The sequence below is a fragment of the Medicago truncatula genome, chromosome 6 (assembly GCF_003473485.1).
Source record: "Medicago truncatula cultivar Jemalong A17 chromosome 6, MtrunA17r5.0-ANR, whole genome shotgun sequence".
Lineage (NCBI taxonomy): Eukaryota > Viridiplantae > Streptophyta > Magnoliopsida > Fabales > Fabaceae > Medicago > Medicago truncatula.
Window position 1 is genome coordinate 2,992,165 of NC_053047.1, and position 5,259 is coordinate 2,997,423.

The 5,259-nt window shown below is 28.5% G+C and overlaps 1 long non-coding RNA gene across 1 annotated transcript; it reads left to right on the plus strand.

Annotated features, from left to right (window-relative positions):
* Nucleotides 1-651: 651 nt before the first annotated feature.
* Nucleotides 652-1,215, plus strand: LOC112422597 (uncharacterized). Its single transcript, XR_005646609.1, has 2 exons — nucleotides 652-806; nucleotides 891-1,215. It is a non-coding gene; the product is annotated as an uncharacterized lncRNA (long non-coding RNA).
* The last annotated feature ends 4,044 nt before the right edge of the window (nucleotides 1,216-5,259 follow it).

A 5,259-nucleotide genomic window follows, 5' to 3' on the forward strand; every position in this document is an offset into this window, starting at 1 on the left:
AATATGTACTACTCACAACATCTATGTGAGCACTAGATGTTCTTTTCCATTTTATTTTCTTTTCTTTATATACGGACACAAAGCTTTGGTCACACTCACAAAAAAGAGAAAATTAAGAAAATTTAATAATTAAATAATGAGTGTTATTTTTTTTTTTTTTAAATAATTATGTGATATTCATTTGTATAAGTGTGTGATCAAATCATTTGTCTAAATCTTTAGGTCACACAAGAATTGCTTGGTTGAAGATAAGTTGCTCTCTATTATTTGATATCATCGAAGCAATAAAAGTTACAACGTTCTTGAACAAATATGGTTCTTACAGTAGCCATAACCTAAGGGTTCACATGAAGCCATCAAAACTAGTGTACCACATTTCGTGTATTCAACTTATATCATGCAACAACACACTAATTCATGCATTAATATGTTGTCTAATAATAAAATTCATCTTTTGTGATTTTCCTTTTCCTACCATGAAAGGATATAAAATAATGAAAATTCATTAAAAAATAAAATAATATATTCTTATGATTGTTAAGTTTTTTATGTGCCCTCTTACTAAGTGTGTTAAAGGGACAAAAATAACACAATGATGTACTTAAGAGACATTTAATAATGATTTCAATTTTAGGAAGGATTTTTTACAACTACATAAGTACTATAAATTATGTAATTGGTGTAAGTGGAAGATGAACTTTATAAATTAAAGTGATAAACCAATTTGCTACATGTAAAAAGGGAAAATATGATTAAAATTATGATTATTTTTCTTTTCATATTTTGTTTTGCAATGAACACTGAGGGTAAGCCATTTTTTATCCTTTTCATACTCAATATTTTATTTATCCTATTTTAGTTGCACTCATTTATTTATATTTTCATTACAGCATTTAAATGTAAAAGTGATGATGATTGTCATTGCCCGCCACCTTCGAAACCAAAGTGTAAGTACACAAAATGTGAATGTTTAACGGTATGGATGGGTCCACGAGATTATGTTCCCACATGATTCTCTATATATTTTGTCCAAAGGTTATTTCATTTTTTTTTTTTTTGAGAGACCCAAAGGTTATTTCATGAACATCCAATAATTTGAATTATTTTTATTTATTTTTTTCAATTTGAAGAACCTCGATGTGTACTCAAAGATGATTGTAAGAAAATGAAATAAGACAGCAAATAATAATATTTAGATTGTCTTTTATCTCTTAATTTTAAAGATATTGTCATGACCTTCAGTTTAGATATATCATGTTTTCTTTCAAACCTTACCACCTAACAAAATATAGTTAATATTAGTTAATAGTTTTTATGTTTTTTCAAAGGCTATATTTTATATTTATGTCATAATATTGTTACACTTGTGATTTTTCTCACAATTGAATTTATGTTTTTCTTACATTTTAATTTTTTAACAACCACAAAGTTTGTGTTTGCTTTTAAAAATATGGAAAACTAGAACGCCAAGCTCAAATTCCCTTTTCTATATAAATAAAGTGTGATCAATATATTTTTTCCTTCAAAAATAAAACTTTAATAGCAAAAATCAATATAATTATGTAAAGTGATATTTTATCATAAAAATGTCATAGATCTGATTTAAAATTAACACATACTAGTATTTGTAAAAGAATGATAGTAAAGACTAAAGATATAAATCTCCATTATCAGATACAAGTTCTAAGTGAAAATCAGAAGTTATTGTTTTTATGCATATTTAAATGATGAGTTTGGTAATGTTAAACATCCATTTGAATTTAAGATAACACTCCAAATTAATGCATAAGAATAAAGTTTTTCCATCTCTTTTAAATCTTTGAGCTTTCATCACTAGTATTATTATTTGAGAGAGATCTTGAGCTTTCTTTTGAGAAACATGAATTTTGTAATTTCCCACAATTTTAGGGAAGGTTACCAATTGGACGACAAGCTGGCCAATTTAGGGTTATGTGTCCAATACTCTTTTTGGTTTAATGAAATTCATTTGATTATTCACCAAGATTAACAATAAGGAAAGGTTTTGGTTCTTGTCTCCCTCCTTCTTGTTTGTTTATTTCTTTTTATTTTTCAATTTGGTGCTCTATCTCACCATTTTCTTTAAAATGTGTGTGTATATATTATTGTAGATGATTTTACCCATGTATGTGTGTTGGTAATAATTCTTGAATCTTGCTATTTAGAAATTATTCATGAAAAAAGTCAAAAACTTCAAATTTCAATGTATTTAGTATATATTTTTAGAAAAACTTACTCTAATTTAAATTCTTAAACGGTGTCTGGCGAACACTTGTTTGTATTTTCCATAATTCTTTTATGTTAGTATGCATTAAATTAATAATAAGTGTTTGCATAATTATATTTTAGTTATTTCGAAACAACCATACCAATCATTCATTAAAAAAACCACCATTTCATTTTAATTAGTTATGTTTATTAAAGTTTATGTTGAGATATGATTAATATTTGAAAGTCGCTTTTAATTATAAAAGTATTAAAATGAGATTAAGTGACTTTTGGTCCTTCTATAGTTCTATTCATACCATTATATATTTATTTGTCTTATGTTACTCACACCCCCTTGGAATAGACCAAACTCAATTCACCTCTTTCTAGTAAATCTTTGCGTGCACACACATCCTTCAAGCAACAATCGAAAACTAAATCAAACAATTAGGTCGTATATTTTGTAATCTCCAAGCAACAATAGAGGTGTTGGTGAAAGCTTTGACCATAACCAGAAAATCACATTCTAACATGAAGTTGGTCCAACCATTGTTGTGATTAATCTCAATTGCATACATAACACCATAAAGTTTTTCTTGTAAGGCATTAAAAAGGTCAAAAAAATTCAAATAAAGATCCCCTAAAATTGCCAAACTGATCTCTAAAAATTTCCTCCATAAGAGGAAACACATGGAAATCCTTTAGTTGCTCTATCTGTACAACATTTGATCTAACGTAAGAGAATTTTGTTTCTTTGCTTGTTTTGTTCGAGCTTTGAATCAATGATACTTTATATATTCTTGTTTTCTCCCTTTGTTCGGTGGCTTTTTTGTTAAATAGAGAAGGAAAAGACGAATTCGGTGTAGCGAGATAATAATTAACAATTATTTCGTTACACGCCACTTTGTTGTATGAATACTATCTAATTAAATATAGTAAGCTATCAATAAATTTCTTACCCAATGTGATTCCTTACAACTTACTAATTAAAACGTTTTTTTTTTATTTTTTATTTTAACTTTATTATTTTGGAAGAGATGTTCCTTTCTACTAGTTTCATAGAGATTTTCTGCAAAATTTATTTGCACCACTTGAGGTTTTCCTTTATTTTTTTTATCTCCTGCTCAACCTCTTCTTCCTCTTTCTTCAATCTTCAGCTACTTATTTCGGTTAGGAGGTTTTGAGAAATTATAAGGGAATTTGTGTGAACCTATTCGCAAAAGTACCAGAAACCAATACACAAGTAACAATACATGGCTCGCAACATATCAAGAGAATTATGTGACTATGAGTATATGATCATTAAGCTATATTTGGACAAAGCTTACGATATTCTTGAGTGAGTTTTTGAGAGGCTTGACAATATACAGTATATAAATTTGTAAATCTCCAGTGTTCTTCTCTAGTAACGTGTAAGAAATTCATGCTACGTACTCTCAACTCGCATATTGGTTTTAAATCACTTATGATTTGAAATAAAGCTTTACCTCCATCGAAATATCTCCAGATTCGGAGATTAATTCTTGATAGTTGTCTACAGTTGAATGTTTGATAAGCATAGGTTGTAATCTCCCCTCTATCTGTACATTGCGCAACAAACAAGCAGATTTTTCTCAAAATTTATATTTACAATGCCCTTTTGCTTTGTCATTATAGAACTGGTTTTTCTCTAAAATCAATATCAGCATAAACCTAAACTCAATTATGGAGGTTTTAGAGGTTACAAATAGAGATTGGAGCCCACACTATGAGCAAGATTATCTATCATACTTGCAACTATTCTCAAAATTATTAAAGTGATCTTGTTCATCATAAATAACTAGAGATTCAATGACATGAGACTTAATTGAAGCAAAGTCAGAAGTACTAAAGATACTCTCTACCGTCGCATATATAAGCAAAAGTATATAGTTTAAGAAATCTTTGTATATAGTTTAAGAAATCTTTGGTTATATATGAGATAAGAGGGTGTATACAAACCATAAAGAAAAAAATGGAACACCAAAAAACAATCAAATCTAAATAGAACCGAAGGGTGCCACTCCCGTGGCTTAATGTGAAAATATCGAGATAGTTTTATGATTGTACTCCCTTCAAAGAGAAATATTAGGGAAAAAAATTCAAATCATGTTGATACATTTGATTAAAAATTTGAGTCAGATCCATCAACTTTGTTTAACTTTTTTTTGTTGCTTATATTTGAGACCAAGAATATACTTTGTAATACACACCTTAATATATAAAAATGCAGTATATTGTCTGTATTGCAAGAAATATTGTGTCAATTTATTTGAACTTACAACAAAACATATAACTAAAGATACAAGTAATTTCTATGATCTTTGATGGTAATCTAATTCTACCATATACTCATTTATCATCGTGATGTTAGTGTTATCATGGAGATTCAAGGTATAATAAACGAGTATACGAGAGATGGCTAATGCTCTGCTAGGGCAAATATGAAAAATCGTTCAAGCGAACCCAAATTCCATTCTTAGATAAAACATTTTATGATCGAACTATACTTATCTTACGATCGAACTCTAAATTATCCGGGTCGCTGTCCATAAAAACTGGAGCTTTAACACACACAGAAAGAGCTTTAACACACACAAAAAGAGCTTTAAAAGGTGCCAAGAGACACTCATTACCATTTATTTCTCTTTCTACCTTTTTAATTGATTGTAACTAAATCATAAAAATTAACAACATATAAATGAGATGAACATTTGTTTCAAAAAAAAAAAAAAATGAGATGAACATATACATGATCCAACATTTGAGTGAAGACTTGATGTGAAGTTCTCTCTTATGTGGATTTCCCATACAACCAACTTAATAATATTCCTCTAAACTCTTCATGACCCAACATTTGGTTCATGCTTGAAATTTAGGATTTAGGGACTAACATGATTTTATTTTACCTTAGTTTCAAAAATTTAAGTTGAAAGCCTTGTCTCACTGAAATCATGTAAGAGAATTGAACAACAACTGAATATAAATGCAAGTACATAGTCTCATCGATGGTGT